Source organism: Equus caballus, chromosome 4 (assembly GCF_041296265.1).
Source record: "Equus caballus isolate H_3958 breed thoroughbred chromosome 4, TB-T2T, whole genome shotgun sequence".
Classification (NCBI taxonomy): Eukaryota; Metazoa; Chordata; class Mammalia; order Perissodactyla; family Equidae; genus Equus; species Equus caballus.
In genome coordinates this window covers 21244400-21262810 of record NC_091687.1, presented here as the reverse complement: position 1 = coordinate 21262810, position 18411 = coordinate 21244400, and the positions used below count along the sequence as shown (strand labels likewise).

Sequence of the window (18411 nt, the reverse complement as noted above, 5' to 3'; positions counted from 1 at the left end):
AGCAGGGACACACCTGAGTGAGCAACGGAGTGGGTCTAGAGTTAGATGACTTTGGAGAGTCTCTTCATTCTTCAGCCCCCAGTGTTTTCATGTCCTCATTTGTACGATAATCATGTGTGTCGACTCAGGGCAGGTGTGGTAGAGCTGGATTCTAAAAGATGTCTGAGAGTCTTTCCTAGTCTAACATTCAAGAGTGTTAGTTACTCTTTCTATGAATAGGATCAAACTGTCTGAATTGTCTCAACGAACACACTTTTACTTTTATATTTTATTCTGCACACCAGAAAAGGAAAGTACAGTCATTCCTCCTTACCCATGGTTTCACATTCCATGGTCTCAGTTACCTGTGGTCAACTGTAGTTGGAAAATATGAAATGGGAAATTCCAGAAATAAACAACTCATAAGTTTAAATTGCATGCCATTCTTAGCAGCATGATGAACTCTCATGCCATCCCACTCTGTCCCACCCAGGACAGGACATGACTCATCCCTTTGTCCAGCAGATCCACACTATATATGTCTCCTAACTGTTAGTCACTTAGTAGCCATCTCAGTTATCAGATAGACTGTCTCAGCATCACAGTGCTTGTGTTTTACTTTACTTTACCTTGCTTTACTTAATAATGGCCCCAAAGCACAAGATTAGTGATGCTGGCAATTGGGATATGCCAAAGAGAAGCTGTAAAGTGCTTCCTTTAAGTGAAAAGGTGAAATTACTTGACCTAATACGGAAAGAAAAAGCATAGTAGGCTAAGGTTGCTAAGATCTGTGCTGTTTTATTACAGTATATTATTAATTATTCTATTTCATTATTAGTTATTGTTGTTAGTCTCTTACTGTGACTAATTGATAAATTAAACTTTATTATAGGTATACATGTATAGGATAAAACAGTGTATACATAGAGTTTGGTACTCTCTGCAGTCTCAGGAATGCACTGGGGGTGTTGGTATGTATCCTCTGTGGGTAGGGGGGACTACTGTAATGACCTAAAATGTGGCAAGTCAAACAATAATTAAGGACATTACAAAGATCTCCCCAGTTGTACAAGTATGGATACCTTGAACTGAGTATTTTTCCCAATAATTTCCTTGGGAATGCATGTAGTCTTGTGATCGTCATAGACTCCTCGAGGCAACTCTATGTTTACTCAATTTTGGGCATTCTTTCCTAGAAGAGATTTGAAGCCACTTTGGTTGAACTAACTTTAAAAATACTGCTGCTACCAGTGAAATGCATTAAAATTAAAAAATAAATACTGCCCTTACCACATTGTAAATAGTTTACGTATCACAATTTATATTTGAATATGAAAATGTTTGAAGACCTTCTTAGCATGATTAAGAAGAGACAAGGAATAAAACACATTGTATCATAACCAGCCTCATTTCATAAAGAACATATTTTCTCATAATGATTTTCTGACAAAATTAACTAATGCCCAGGCCAGTGCATCAAGAAATAATGATATTCTCACCATCACACTTTCTGACTAGGATAAGACTTTCAATGCAGCTTTGCCTCTGAGGAGATAATTTACTGACTGGAAAATGCGGCAGTTATATATTTCATTTTATAATAATTAAAATTACTTTTTGACTTCTACACAAAGAATCAATGGTATTTCTTATTAAATTTAATCTTGAAAAGAGGGAAAAAATCCTTTTATTACTAGACCCGAGTACAATATGCTTCAAAATTTCCTCGAGTGCTCTCAGCACCCCATGGTCAATTGTGAGGAATAATAAATGGTTGGATATCAATTTCCCTCTTATGGGGCCTATGCAGGCTGGGAGAGGCGTAAGTCAGCAGACAGGATTCAAGAGTGTGTCTCCAATAACAGCCCAGGGCAGGGTAATATATCAAAGTTAGCGCAAAGTAGGAAAAACTGACAGTTCAATTTCATATCAAAGTCCTTGAGGGAAACTTGATTGAGTGAAAATAAATACCATCTACTTTTTATTGTATGTGTAACCAAGGTGCTGTACAGTCTTCCTAATAACCACAAAATTATTTTAAAGCTGAGGATATTGAGGCTCTGAGTAGTTAAAACTCATTGGTTATATGGGAATTGAGCCAACATGGAGTAATCCCAGTCTCTCTGCCACTCTGGAAATCTTTCTAGCATGCCGATGTTGCCTCCCCAGTCCAGAGGAGAGGAGGCCAAACGTGAACTCCACATGGGAAGAGGACAAACAGGTTCACAAGGAGAGGCAGAACCAAGCCTCAGGTGCAGGCAGGAAATGAATGCTCATAGAAAACATCTAAGAAAATCCTGAGCCTTTTGCTGCAAAAGAGCCTGAGATGCCTGCCACAGGTTGTTCTGAACCTCGGGTCCCCAGTCCAGGGATGTTTTGGCCGGGTTCAGACACCAGGTAAGGAGCCAGAAACATGCAACCTGAGCATCAGATCTTAAAACTTAAACGACCAGGCACTGCTGACATTTTCTACTGAGCGTGTAACCAGAGAATCTGAATCCTCATAGGAGTTAGGTTAAAAAGAAGGAGAAAAGAACCAGCAGTTCTAAACACTAATCAGTGAAACAGATTTTGTGATTGATGAGCCCTTCATCTTCTGGAGTGGGGAAGTCTTGTCTTCCCTGAAGTCTGGAGCAATTACTAGCTGAACTGGCATGGTTCTGTTCTAGGAGTATGTAAGGTTTCACATCTAAAAGTCCATTTTTAAAATTCTTTTATCAGACCCCCTACTAGATTACTCTCCTCAAACATTAAAAGAAAGAAGATTGAAACATGGAATGCTCTGCAGTCAGAAGAGCCACCGATGAACAGTAAGGTAAGAAAAATTATTCCTGGCTCAGTTCCCTTGAAACAAGAATTCTTTTACATTATTTCTTTTTAAACTAAAAATAATACTTCCTTTTTTCTCCTTTTCCTTGCAACGAAAGCAATAAATATTCATTAGAGAAGAATTATAAAGTATAGAGAATTTAAGAGAATGACAGAAATCCACATTTTACTACTCTGATATGTAACAGCCATACTTCATTATATTCTTTCTTTGTGGATCTTTGCTTCTGAAAGGTTTGTGTTCATTTAAAAGAATGATTAGGAAGAAGATAATTCATCTCTGGTGATAGGGCTTGAGGAGAAATACAGCTGGAGAGGAATTCTTGGCAGCAGGAATAGCTGACAGACCTCTAAGGGTAGTGGTGGCCAGTATTAAAACATAGAGTATTGGCTGCCTTGTGATAATAGCGTCACCAACCACCTCCATTTGCCCCCGACCTTCAGCAAAATATTCTCTATACAATGCCTTCTCTTAGTGACATTTTACCTGGAAAGAAAGGGAAAGAGGCACAATAATCAACTTTTTGGTTGAATTGAGTTGGAGAGAATTTCACACTCACAGGAGCAAAGTTTCAGAATGGAGATGGAAAAATCAGTAGAAAAATCATATTGACTAGAAAACTGCAACCCTCAATGGATCTTTAATGGTTTGGGGTAGGATCTTAGTCTCCTTATTCTACAGAAGTATCTTAAGACAGATTTCTGAAACCATTCCTGGGAAGATGGCTCTAAAACAGTGTAGGAGCTGGGGAAGCAAATGTTGCTAAGAAATCTCATCCGATCTCAAGCAGCCCAATATTGAGGATGGTACCCTAGTAAATAAAACACAGCTCAGCAACCAAAAATAACTCAAAATACTTTAAATGTTCATGCAGTCTTTCAAAGCAATGCCCAATAGAGTTTGAATCTGGGCTATGACCTTGGGAGAGTTACTATCTTCTCTGCACTTCACTTCCTCCTTCGTAAAATGGAGATGGCAACACCACACTCACACTGTGGTTGTGTACATACACCAATTAAGGGCATGAGGTGACTAGCACAGTGCCTGGCACCTGTTGGGTAACTCACCAACATGGATCCCTCCCCTCCTTTGGCAGCAACTGAGCTGGGATTTGCTAATACCCACATGGCCTTCAGCAGTGTTCTCAGAATTGCCATTTCCCCTGGTGTGAACTTTCTTGTTTTAAATCTCACCTCCCTTGGCTCAGATGCTCAGTGCCTTGTAAGGCGGTAACATCATAATTTAATATTTGGCAGCAACAATATGCCAGTGAAAGAAAGCTTAAGCAGAACGTTGGGACTCATCAGCCCCTACTTGGACTATCATTCTGTACACTTTCAAATTTCACACTTTGGAGACATCTAAATCAAATGGAACAAGTTCAAGGGAAAAAGTTAGTAAGAAGCAGCTCCCAGTTGTGCTACATGTGAAAGATTTGCAGGAATTGTGATGAAGAGCAAAGAGGAAAGAAGACTCAAGAGACTATAGAATCATTGTCTTCAAGGACCATAACCTGCTATTGATTCTCCAGTACTCAATATTCGGTAATTTTCAATTGGAACATAGTGGTGTGTTCTGTAAGGGTGAATTATTGACTCACAGGATGGCTTCAGAAGCCACTTCCTTAGTTGCAGCCCCAAGAGAAGTACAGTTCTGTCTCCCTGACACCTAAAATCCGGAGGGTTTAAGAAACAGAGAGACATTTGAAATTGAAGGAAGATGGCCATTCTTAACAATGCCCAGGGATCCATGGGGTTGACATCATTGTAAACTGTGACAAAAAGGAAGCTATGCCATTACCTGACTACAGGGATGTGTCATGACCAAAAGAGCAGTGATATAAAGTAAATCTCATGTTGATTCTGATCCAAATTCTCTCTGAATCATTTTTATTTGCCCTCCAAATGACTAAAGACTGAGGGGGAAAAAAAGACAGTAATCTTACCTTGATCTCTATTATCTCAAAGGCTGGAACCATTATCTCAAGGGTAAGACCATTGAGTACAAGGCACAAGCGAACGTATTTATGCTCAATGTAAAACGGAGCCAGAGAAGTGGAATGGTAAGCTAAATTATCTCAGTAGGAAGTGAGTTCATCATTGGATGTATTCAAGCAGAGGCTGTGTGCACATGTAGCAGGAATGTGATATAGAAGCCTCAATGGCCTCATATACCCCAGCTGGATAAGCTTGAGGTTTTCATCTAAGTCTGAGAAGTTATATAATTCTAAAGGAGGAAGCTCAATAGAGGAAACTTCAAAGGAAGTAGCAAAAGAAGACCACAGAATTGCAGGTCAATGTTGCAGGGATCTTGGATCTGTCAAGATCCTATGGCATCCCCCACACGGCACTGCCACAGGTTATAGGAATGGGGGTATTTTACCTACTACTTCTATCTACTGTGTCATTGGGGACCATATGTCAGAAAGTCAGTCACTGATGTCTAATCCAGGAAAGACACTGACTCTCCAAATTCCTTGGTCTAGGAACTTTAGGCCTGAGAGAGATACTTTGAAATGCATCGATCCTGCCCTCCAGAATTTGTGTCCCACTGAGAAAAAAATGCATTGGGGATTCCAATATATCCTCATATTTATCTCCAGATTACAACTCCTACAGAGTAAGGAACAACAGAGTGTTCTGAAGAAAGGGGTGTGGAGGCCAATGAACAGACCAGGTTATTCAGTTTTCAATGGAAAATATGAAAGAATAGTGACCTCTCTTTTAATGAACAAGGTACGAGAGTCCTGATTCCTTCTCTGCCTGTAGGGTCTGTGCATTTGGATTACTCTTCAGCCTGTGTCCTCAATATTTTCTAAAATTCCCAGTAAGATCATTCATGGAAAATACTGTCCTTTTTTATCAATATTTCAACAGATTTGAAGTTCAGCCTGGGCCTGCCATGCTGAGGAAGATAAAACAGGGCCCATGATCCTCCCTGAGCTGGGATGCTCATCTGAATGCCACTTCCACTGGAAGAATTCAGAAATCCCTGACACTCGGGCCATTTCCAATTTGCCCACTTCTAAACGAATTTCCTCAGCTCTCTATGAGTATTTTGTCAGCCTCCAAACACCAGAAGCAGGTGTAGGAAGCTACCAGAAGGAGGAATCTAAGACAGCTGTACGACAACCTCATGTCTGCATGTATGGGCTCACAGAAGAGCCGGCAGCACCACCTGAGTCCTGCCCTGCTGAAACAGACAGCTTCTAGGAAACAAAAAGGCATTTGTTACCCCATGTTGTTTTTGCATAACTCCACTTGCCTATGAAATTCGGCATGTGTCCAGTTCTGTTTCCTTGTTCTTATCCAGCACAATGAATACATCATTCCATGAGCCCGCAGCTTAGAGCCGATTTCACTATCATCATTCGTTTAGGGCTAATAGTGTTTACTGAGGCTTTCACAGGGCTCTTTGTGACATGCAGCAGAAGCCAGCCTAGCAACTGTAGCTAACGGGCTTGGAGCAGAGCTGTTCCAATGCAAACTCACTAGCTCACAGCATCTCAAGGCATTTGGCTAGTGTGCTCTGAAAAATCAAAACGTTCTAACAAAGGAAAATAAACTGCTAGTGACAAAGACAGACGAGGAAAATAACAGGCAACACATGGAGAAGCGTGAGTGTTTTCAGCAGCCTTAGATGAAGAGGTGGGAGGAGGGGAAAGGAGGCCATGTGGCCCATTTATCAGGTCACAGCCATGGGAGTCCATGTCTGGACAGAGTCATTAGCATTTGGTAATGACCGCCCACAGACATCTGATGTGACTCAGTGATGTTTGAGCAGGGCCTGGACATGCTGCTGCATGTGCTCTGCCATCCATCCACCCACCCATCCACCTCTGTGGCCACCAGGACCACCCTCTAGTCGAGAGGCAGGCACCAAGCCCACTGTCTGTCCTTTCCAGTCTGACGATGCTCCACCAGGCACTGCAGCTGCCCAGAGCTCGTGCGCTGACTCGCTGAGTATCCTTACCAAAGCCATTGGCAGGCCAGGTTCCCAGACTGTTCACTCTCATGTCAGTACAAATTTAAATGTGTTGTCCTTTTTACCAAAAATAGTCAGATTTTGTTTTTTGGTCGTATCTCTGATGGCCAAATGAAAAGACACCTTTCCTATCAGTGGCAATTTCAGTGGCCTGTGTTTTGGAACAGGGACTGGGCTCTGATTCCATGTCCATCAGTGTTCAAAGCAAATGTTCACAGGAGTCATCTGCATGCCTTCAGTCCCACATGAATTAAAAAGGAGTCTTCTAGAAAATCATATTGCATTAGCTTTTCCCAGATTTTTCAGATATGTTAGATTTTCGTTGTTCTCTGCCCTTGGTCCTATCCTACCCAATTCTCAAGAGACCAACTGCATCTGAGAAGTCAAGATCGGTCCAGTTCCTCACTCTGTGTCTAATGTGATGATTATGTTTGATTTTCAAAATCCTCACGGGCAGACTATTTTCTGATAAAGGGCGGCTGTCGGGGAGTCAAGGGCAGCACAAAGTGACTCCCACTCTTACCCAAACTCCTTGAAAGCCACGTGCTGGAGCATCCCAGGAAAAAGATCAACTCCCACGGGGAGGGAGGAGTGTGGCCCCCAAGCTCTTGGGTCTCTGAGACTTGGACCTCAGAGGTCCAGAGCCTCTCAGCTTCGCACAAATGTGGTCATTGCTGTGTGACAGAAGGTGATTTCATTCCCTGATTGTACCTAAGATCTCCCGCCTGTCTCCTTGATTTAATTTCTCTGGCTTTCAGTTTCCTCATCATTAAGATTGGAATAGTAATAGAACCTACTTCACAGAGGTGCCGTGAGGATAAATGAGATAACGCACAAGCCTGCAACACTCAGCCTTTTGCCTGGCAGAGAGCCAGCACTCCCTCCTGGGTCAGCTGGTAGTGCTGACTGCCGTTGCTTGGCTTGTCCATGATGCTGGAGACCGGGCCAGGCAGGAGCACACAGTGTGAATGCAAGGGACTGCTCATCACCTGGGGGCTCCTGTGGCATCCCCAGTACTGGTCACAGAGCTGTGTGGAGATGAGCTGGCACCTTCCTCCCTGCCCCTCCCATCAGCTGCCTGTCATCCCTGCCATGCTAAGTGATGTTCTCGCAATCCCCCTTCCCACTCCAGTGTTACAAGTTGTGCTCACCTCCCAACCTGAAGAGGAATTTCTGTTATAGGCTGACAGGAATCTAATCCTGAGGGCTCAGAATCTGTTCTGTCTCTCTGAAGGTGGAAAAACCCTGCAGATCTGGGAGAAAGAAATTTTCTTCACAGTGGGCCTGCAGGCTGGGAGGCCAGGACAGTGACACACTGCCACCTAAGGGTGGCACGTCCAAGGAGCAGAGCCTGGCCCGATGAGCTGTGCTACAAGGTGCTCTCTCCTCTGCTGCATGGGCTAAATAGAGTCAGTGAGAAGAGATGCATTCATCAGGAGAGAGGGGAGAAAGGGTGAAGCCCCAAAGCTTTAGCATTCAGAGAGTCTCATCCTGGCCTCTTTACTGGGAGAAAGGACTAGACAGATGTTTGTGCCAACAGTAAATCAACATGTAGAAGAGAGAGGTACCTGCCCAACCCCACTCAGAGCTTACTTCTGGCTGACCCTGGTGGGCTCTGTGACCTGAAGATCGAACCTCTCCACCCTTCAATTTGCTTGTGTGGGAATGCAGACAAGAGGAGTAAGTGGGTTAACGTGGCAATGACGCTCAGAACAGTCTGACCCACACACAGCTCTCAGTGAGCAATGCAATCAAAGTTACCTAGAGCTTCATGTTCTTCAAGTGTCTAGAAGGCTCCAAGGGGTGTCTGATATGTGGGACAGACGCATAAGGCTTCGGAGTGATGAATGGAGCCGCTTAGCTCCCTTAAACCTTGAGACACAAGGCATCCATCAGCAGAGATTACCCAGTCCCGCATCTGTCAAGAGACGTGACTGCTTTAGTCCCAGCCAGGGTAGACTGAGCTGGGACTGAGCTGGGCAGGACTAGTGCTGGCATTTCCCATTCAGATGGCACAAAGCCTGAGCCAATGGTCCCTATACAGGCAGGTCCCTGAGAGCAGCACTCTGCCTTGAGGTGGGGTGGTCCAGAATTGGAGAGCAAGGAAGTTCAATAGTGGGTGTGGCCTAGAGAAGCCTGATGGTCTGAGGACCAGTCAGTGGGGGCCATTGCCTGCACTGTCCACAGCAAGCAGAGTTACTGAGAAGTCTTGAGGGGGCTTCGGTCCTCAAACAGGTACACTTACCTTGCAGGGAAAGGTAACTGGAAAATGCACTGGGAAGGAGAGTGAGGCAGAGGTGCAGGAAGTAGGACCCAGGGCCAAGCTGTCACGACCAGGCGCATCAGAGTTTGTCCTGGGAAGTGGGTGGGGTAAGGGCCATGTGGGGCTGAGGTTTCAGGGCTCAGCGGGGAACTGCAGTTCCTGACAGGAATTGGGGCAGCACTTGTGTTATGGGCTCAATTGTGTCCCCCTAAAATTCACATATTGAATTCCTAACCCCCAGTACCTCAGAATGAGACACAGCTGTAGCAAATGTAATTAGTTGAGGCCATCCTGGAGTAGGGTGGGCCTCTAATCCAATATGACTATTGTCCTTGTACAATGGGAACTTTTGGAGACAGACACACAGACAGGGAGAATTCCATGTGAAGATTGGAGTTAACATTGCCACAAGCCAAGGCATTCTCAGAAGCTAGGAGAGAGGCCTGGAACAGATTCTTCCCTGGACCCTTGAGAGGGAGTGCGGCCCTGCCAACAACTTGATCTCAGACTTCTGGCTTCCAGAACTTCAAGACAATAGCTTTCTATTGTTTAACCCACTCAATCTGCAATCCTTTGTTATGTGTACTAGCAAACTAATAGACTTCCAAAATTAGTTCAGTGACTAGAGCTGGATTAGGGGAGGAGTGGATGCGGCCTGTGTGGACCCAGCAGTGGGGACCTAGGAAAGGCTCCCTTGGCTGTGGGACAAAGCACCCCTATTTACTTCTTGATGGGGAGGGGCAAGGTTCTGGAAGAGCATGTGGGACCAGAAATATCACCACGGTATTATTTGAAAACACCACCTGCCACAGTCTGCCCTCTGGGTTTGAAAGAGATTTACATTAATGTATTAATACATTAAGAAAGTTTTAAGTGAGTGACTTTTGGAAGTAGTCAATAAAAGATTATTTAAAAAAGTAATTTGCTCTGTTAACCACATGACAAATGAAAAAATATATACTAACTTTATTTAGCAAAGAAGAAAAGATAGTACCGTAACTCTATCTTCAGGCACTTTTCCCACCAACAATCAGCTCTCGCTGTCAATGAGTTCATTCAGCCTTATACTTTATTCATACTAAGTCTTGCCTCCACCTTTCTTTTCTCTGTGATCTCATATTTAAATAAATTTCCTCTTTGGTCAAATACTTTATGAAAGTAAATGCAATGTGCCGTCAAATGACCTGATTGTTCCGGAAAAATTTGCTTCCACATTATTTTGAGAATCAGGGCTCCTGTAAACTCTGGGCATACAAAGTTTACTGTTTTAATAATGGCATTTTAACCATTTTCAAATTCAATCCACCAATTCTGCTTATTGTGGCACTAAATTATGTCCTCTGCTTCCGTAAGAGAGTAAAGATCTATATTCCTCTTTGCCATCCAAGTCATATGGCAATGACCCAACACCAATCCTCCAGGTCCCCTGCTCCCCGCACCCCCAACTTTCTGAGGAAGAATCAGCCAGTGAGCAAAAAGCTTAAGGAAAGCGAGGACAGAACACTTCTGTTGACTTTTCCATAGGTGCTGCATGCACACTGAGCAAAATAAAAAAGATACATGTAGATCCAGAGTGGGGTGTAAGTAAACCTGCCTCCCCTGAGTCTCAGTCATCACATTCCCTTCCTCGGGGCAACCAGTATTAACTGGTTATGTAGCTATGCATATATGTATGTGTGTGTATGTATATATTCATACTATTGACATAGGAGAACAGGCGTCACTCGCTGACCTGTGCAATGTTCATTATTTTGACAAGGTTTCTTAGAGACTCTTCATTTCAGTCCCTAAGAAGCTGCCATGTTTCTGTTAATGGCTGCCTGGCACTCCATGGTATGAATATAGTGTAGACCTGCATCTAGTCTCCTCTGGTGGACATTCTGGTTGTTTCCATTCCTTGTAGGGCAGCTCTTACTCATTTGAGTGTCTGAGTGGCTTTATCGGGAAGACCTTGTTGAGGAAGGGACGGAAGGCAGACGTTGGAAAGCATTTCCACTCCCCATGGAAGGGGTATCCTCAGGGGGGTTGTAGCGTCTAGGGGAGCCCTGTGAAGTGCCCACGTTTTTCCACTAGAACTGCACCAGAGAGTAGGACAGAAGGTCTGGGGAAAATCTTCTCTGTCAGCTGTTTAATAGACCCTCTGACCCTCAGAATTCTAACCACCCGGTCAGAGATGGCGTGCTCTGCAGGGGCTACCACTCCCTCTCGAATCTGTCTGAAGGGGCTGAGCCATTGTCCTGCTTTGGGTTAGCCTGCGTGTGCAGTCAGGCGCAGCAGCCTTGTGCAGCCCATCGGGGCCTGTCACTCAAGCTGATGCCGTGTCTGCAGACACTGTGAACCAGTGCCTGGGTCAGGGCCTCTGTCATCTTCTTTCCTTCATTTCCTGTGGAAAAGGATCTGGACTCAAACAGAACTATAAGTTCAATAAGACTGTGCCTCAGTTTCTCCTACTAGAAAGGAAGAATGAGGGAAGAACAATTGCTCCCTCCTGATATGGCTCTTTGTGTGAGGATTAGTTGCACCTTGAAGTTCACACAGTGTCTGTGGGTTAGGGTCAGGGTCAGGATGAGGGCTAAGGCTAGGGTTAGGGTTAGTGCTAGGAGTGTGGTGACTGCACAGTGAACATTCTCTGATACTGAAGACCTGCCCTTCCTGCTCTGAGTTTAGAAAGATAGCAGGGGAGAATTGAGAACCAGGCTGAAATAGCCCTATCTGGCACCTTTCTGAAGCAGGCATTGCCAAAATTACCCTAGCTTGGTCATCTTCATTAATAGTTAGCCTAGGGTGTTGTGAAGTATCTGGGATTTCTTTCTTTTCCTGACTTATTTTACAGAACAGGTTATGAATTTAGATCCCCATATAAAGTTTATGGCTCCCAAATTCTTAGCTGTTTTTCAGCCTGGAGCTCTGTGGTCCACAGTCAGTCTCAAGAGTGTTTGGTTTGCGGAATACGGAATTTAAAGTGGACCTGTGCTCTGCAGCCTGTCCTGCCCTGTCCAGTTCATGTCAGTCCCACACCCCAGGGCCCCTGTTGCAGGGGCTTCCCGCAGGCCTGCTCCCTGTTTGGTGTCAGGGTCAGCATTTAGGACAGGGCTCCTCTTCTGTTTCCTAGGGCCCAGCACACATCCTCTGATGAACTTAGCTGTGGGCTCGAGCAGACTTTAGTGAAAATGTGTGGTGCTGGCAAGTTATGTTAGGATGGGGAACTTTGGTCTCCTGGTTTGTCAGATAAAGACAAAGCACTTACCCCACTCTGCTACATGAGAATTGAGAAGATGATCAAGATACAGGAAGCTGTTCTGAGGCTGGCGTGTGATGGGGGACAGTCTCGGTCCTCTTCCCTCACTGTCACCCCAAACAACTGTCCAAATGCTTCAAATTGGACATTTTGTGTTCTGGGGTCTCTCCTCAGATCCCACAAAGGCCTCCATGCCTCCAAGGAGAGCTATTAGTCAGGTAACTTGATATGAGCCTCGTTCTTGACATAAAGAAATGAGATTGAAGTAAAGAAATACACAAAAGCAGAAAATTCAGCCCTGAGTGGCTCTCGTCTCCAGCTCTGTAGCAGAAAGCCTTCTGACACCTTGTTGCTTAGACAGTGGGAAGCAGGGGAGTGGCTGCTGACATTTTGACGGGCTGGTAAACATTTTCGAAGCTGCTTGGCCATGCAGAAACAATTTTTTTTCTGTTTATTTGATAGAAAGCATTGAGAGCCCTCAGGGTTTTAGGGAGAACTCAGAGCTGTCTGTGGAGTTTCTTTGAGCTCCTGTCCAAAGGCTGCACAGAGGGTGATTAGCTAACACCAGTTTCCCAGAAATGCAGCTAGATCAGGGGATGGCAAGATTCTTCTTGCAGGACCCCTGATAGGTGAGCTGATTCAGTTTGGATTCATGTGTTGTACCTAATTTCCCAACACTGCCAGGGAGCTTTCTTTCTAAATTAGGGCTTCACCTCTTTTTGGCAGGGTAATCTGGAGCCATCCTTTTGTAGCTTTGGGGCCTTAGGGGCTGCATTAGCCAAAATCTGGGGACAGGAGGGTTAGAAATGAGACCCTGAGAGCTGTGACCTGGTAGGGACTGGCAACTGTCAGCACGAGAGGCGGGTGTGAAGTGTGTCTCCGTCTCTCCATCACTCCCCGTCTCTCACTGTCTGATTCCATGTGACTCATTAGGTCACTTGGCAGGGGCAAGAGGACCAAGTATCAGCTGCCACCTCCTCTTCCTATGTCTATCTCACACACTCTCCGTTGCTATCCTCTCTTCTTCTCACCCAACTGACATTTTTCTCAGCTGCAGATTTGCAGTCTTGTAACTCAGATTCTCAAGGAGACACCTCGTGCAAATGGACTGGTCTTATATTTGAGTAATTCTCCAATAATCCTATATTGAGGTACTGTGGAGAATAGTGCCATACAATAGAAACAGATGTAGTCACATGTGTAATATTCCAGTAGCCACATTTAAAAAGTAAAAAGAAACAGGTCTAATTAATTCTAATAATGTATTTTTAGCCAAATATGTCCAAAATGCTATCATTTCAAAGTGTAATAAATATAAAAAATATTAATGATCTTTTTTAATAGTAAGTCTAAACTCAGGGCATATTTTATGCTTACGACGCATCTTAATTCAAACTGGTCACATTTCCAGTGCTCAGAAGCCACCCGTACCCAGTGGCTGCCCTATTGGACAACGCAGCTCCAGGAGCAGGAGGAACAGTGCTGAGTAAGACAAGGATCCTTCTCCCCAGAAGCTGGCAGAGAGCGCGAGAGTAGCAGAGGTTAGGAACAGGAGCTTACAGATCACAAGAGCCTGGATTTGAATCACAGCTCCAAGACTGCGTAGGGACATGACCCTGTGCCAGTTGTTTAACCTCACTAAGACTCGCACAACCCGCTGTGTTAAAGGAGGTCACTAATAGTGTGTGTGTTGTAAGATTGTTGGAAGGATTAAATAAGATTTTGCATTCCACATGCTCAGCCATCCAGAAGTGCCCATACCTAATCTGAAAGGTGCCTCCATCTCTGTGCCAATGTCCCATGTCTAAGGACCTCCCTTCCCTTTTTTTTTTTTTTTGAATTGGTACCTGAGCTAACAACTGTTGCCAATCTTCTTTTTTGTTTATGTTTTTTTGTTTTTCTCCCCAAATCCCCCCATTATGTAGTTGTATATTTTAGCTGTGGGTCTTTCTAGTTGTGGCTTGTGAGATGCTGCCTCTACCTGGCCTGACGAGTGGTGCCATGTCCGTGCCCAGGATCCAAACCAGAGAAACCCTGGACTGCCAAAGCAGAGCACGTGAACTTAACCACTGAGCTACAGGGCCAGACCCCTGTCCATCTTTGTAAGAGGCATAGGTGTGCTATGGAAAGACAGGACCTTGAACAAACCCTCAATGGTAGGAAGACACTAAGTAGGTAACTGTATCAGCCCCCAGGGAGATCTGAGACCCTCAGAGAAGATTGGCGGTCCGCACCTCCACATTCCCCCATTTGCAGAAAGTCCTAGTTCTAGAAGTGTATTTATAGCACTGTTTTATAGCTGGATGTTTACAGGAAGATTTCCCCATGTATTTCTTAAGGCTAAATATTAAGTCCTACTTGCTCTTTTTCTTTTTTAATTGTATTAAATGTCTTTATTTTTTTCACATATATTTCACTTTATTTTTCTGTTGTGTACATCATAAAATATTTTGCATTCTGTGTAGATTACTTCATGTCCACTACCCAAAGACTAATTATAATCCATCACCCCCCATTTGTGCCTAACCACCCCTTTCACCATCTTCCCTCCCCACTTCTCCTCTGGTAACCACAAATCCAATCTCTGTTGCTATGTGTTTGTTTGTCATTGTTTTTATCTTCTACTTATGATTGAGATCATATGGTATTTGACTTTCTCCCTCTGACCTATTTCACTTAGCATAATACCCTCAAGGTCCATCCATGTTGTCACTAATGGCCAGATTTCATCATTTCTTATGCCTGAGTAGTATTCCATTGTGTATATATACCACATCTTCTTTATCCATTCGTCCCTTGATGGGCACCTAAGTTGCTTCCAAGTCTTGGCTATTGTGAATAATACTGCGATGAACACAGGGGTGCATGTATCTTTATGCATTTGTGTTTTCAAGTTCTTTGGATAATTACTGAACAGTGGGATAGCTGGATCATATGGTGGATTTATTCTTAATTTTCTGAGGACACTCCATACTGCTTTCCATAGTGGCTGCACCAGTTTGCAGTCCCACCAGCAGTGTATGAGTGTTCCCTTCTCCCCACATCCTCTCCAACATTTGTTGTTTCCTGTCTTGTTTATTACACCCATTCTGAACAGAGTGAGGTGATATCTCATTGTGGTTTTGATTTGGATTTCCCTGATAGCTAATCATGTTGAACATCTTTTCACCTGCCAATTGGCCATCCGTATATCTTCTTTAGAGGATCTCTGTTTAGATCTTTTGCCCATTTTTTAATTGGGTTGTTGGTTTTTTTGTTGTTGAGACCTATGAGTTCTTTGTATATTTTGGATATTAACCCATTATCTGAGATATAGTTTGCAAATATCTTCTCCCAGTTGTTAGGTTGTCTTTTCATTTTGTTGATGGTTTTCTTTGCTGTGCAGAAGCTTTTTTGTTTGATGTAGTCCCATTTATTTATTTTTTCTTTTGCTTCCCTTGCCCGATCAGACTTGGTACTTGAAAATATGCTGCTAAGACCCATGTCAAGAGTGTACTGCATATACTTTCGTCTAGAAGTTTCATGCTTTCATGTCTTACATTCCAGTCATTAATCCATGCTGAGGTGAGTTTTGTGCATAGTGTAAGATAATGGTCTACTTTCATTCTTTTTCATGTGGTTATCCAGTTTTCCCAACACCATTTATTGAAGAGACTCTCCTTTCTCCCTTGTATGCTCTTGGCTTCCTTGTCAAAAATTAGCTATCCATATATGTGTGGATTTATTTCTGGGCACTCAGTTCTCTTCTGTTGATCTGTATGTCTGTTTTTGTGCCAGTACCATGCTGTTTTGGTTACTATAGCTTTGTAGTATATTTTGAAATCAGGGAGCGTGATACCTCCAGCTTTGTTCTTTTTCCTCAGGATTCCTTTGGCTACTGGGGGTCTTTTGTTGTTCCATACAAATTTTAGGATTCTTTGTTCTATTTCTGTGAAAAATATTGTTGGAACTTTGAGAAGGATTGCATTGAATCAGGATTGCTTTAGGAAGTATGGACATTTTAACTATGTTAATTCTTCCAATCCAAGAGCACGGAATATCTTTCCATTTATTTGTGTCTTCTTCAATTTCTGTCAACAATGGCTTATAGTTTTCAGTGTACAGATATTTCACTTCTTTGGTTAAGTTTATTCCTAGGTATTTTATTCTTTTTGTTGCAACTGTAAATGGGATTGTATTCTTAATTTCTCTTTCTGCTATTTCATTGTTAATATAGAAATGCAACTGATTTTTGTATGCTGGTTTTCTATCCTGCAACTTGACTTTATTGATTTATTATTTCTAAAAGATTTTTAGTGGATTCTTTAGAGTTTTCTATATATAAATCACGTCATTCACAAATAGTGACAGTTTCACTTCTTCGTTTCCAATTTGGATCACTTTTATTTCTTTTTCTTGCCTAATTGCTCTGGCTAGGACTTCCAATACTATGTTAAATAAGAGTAGTGAGGGGCCGGCCCCATGACCAAGTGGTTAAGTTTGCCCACTCTGCTTTAGTGGTCCAGGGTTTTGCTGGTTCGGATCCTAGGCGCAGACATGGCACCGCTCATCAAGCCATGCTGAGGTGGCATCCCACATGCCACAACTAGAAGGACCCAAAACTAAAAATGTACACCTATGTACTGGGGGGCTTTGAGGAGAAAAAGGAAAAATAAAACAAACAAACAAAAATAGTGGTGAAAGTGGGCATCCTTCTAGTTCCTGTTTTGAGAGGGATCCCTTTCAGTTTTGCTCCACTGAGAATGATATTTGCTGTGGGTTTGTCATATATGTCCTTTAGTATGTTGAGGTATTTGCCCTCTATACCATTTTATTTAGAGTTTTTATCATAAATGGATGCTGTATCTTGTCAAATGCATTCTCTACATCAATTGAGATGATCATGTGATTTTTATTCTTCATTTTGTTAATGTGGTGGATTATGTTGATTGATTTGCAGATGTTGAACCATCCCTGAATCCCTGGAATGAAACCCACTTGATCATACTGTATGATCTTTTTAATGTATTGTTGTATTTGATTTGTTAGTATTTTCTTGAGGATTTTTGCATCAGTGATTTTGGCCTGTAATTTTCTTGTTTTGTGTTGTCCTTGTCTGGTTTTGTTATCAGGATAGTGTTGGCTTTGTAGAATGAGTTAGGAAGGCTCCTCTCCTCTTCAATCTTTTGGAAGAGTTTGAGAAGGATAGGTATTCAGTCTTCTTTGAATGTTTGGTAGAATTCACAAGGGAAGCCATCTGCTCCTGGAGTTTTATTTTTGGGGAGATTTTTGATTACTGTTTCGATCTCCTTACTGATTGCTCTATTCAAATTCCATACTTCTTCTTGATCCAGTTTTGGAAGGTTATATGATTCTAAGAATTTATCCATTTCTTCTAGATTATGCAATTTGTTGGCATATTGCTTTTCTCTTAAAATCTTTTGTATTTCTGAGGTGCCCATTGTAATTTCTCCTCTTTTATTTCTGGTTTTATTTATTTGAGCTTTCTCTCTTTTTTCTTGGTGAGTCTAGCTAAAGGTTTTTCAATTATATTTATCTTTTCAAACAACCAGCTCTTGGTTTCATTATTGTTTTCTACTGTTTTTTAGTCTCTATTTCATTTATTTCTGCTCTCATTTTTGTTATTTCCTTCCTTTTATTGATTTGGGGCTTTGTCCATTCTTCTCTTTCCAATTCTTTTAGGTGAAGTGGTAGATTGTTTATTTGGGATTTTTCTTGTTTGTTGATGTAGGCCTGAATTGCTATAAACTTCCCTCTTAGAACCACTTTTGCTGTATCCCATAGATTTTGGCATGATGTATTTTCATTTGCACTTGTCTCCAGGTAGTTTTTGATTTCTTCTTTGATTTCTTCATTGACCCAATCGTTGTTCAGTAGCATTTTATTTAATCTCCACATTTTTTTGCTTTTCTGATTTTCTTCCTACGCTTGATTTCTAGTTTCAAACCTTTGTAGTGAGAAAAGATGCTTAGTATTATTTCAATCTTAAATTTATTGAGACTTGCTTTGTGGACTAAGATGTGATCAATCCTGGAGAATGTTCTATGTGCATTGGAAAAAAATGTGTATTCTGTGGTTTTTGGATGGATTGTTCTATATATATCCAGTAAGTCCATC

At 42.6% G+C, this 18411-nt stretch overlaps 1 long non-coding RNA gene across 1 annotated transcript in view; it reads right to left on the bottom strand.

Moving 5' to 3' along the window:
* LOC138923723 (uncharacterized) overlaps nt 1-6204 on the bottom strand; it is a 124343-nt gene extending 118139 nt beyond the window's left edge. Inside the window, exon 1 of the long non-coding RNA XR_011437765.1 lies at nt 6074-6204. This is a non-coding gene — a long non-coding RNA (uncharacterized lncRNA). The remainder of the gene's footprint in view (nt 1-6073) is intronic.
* Between the last annotated feature and the right edge of the window lie 12207 nt (nt 6205-18411).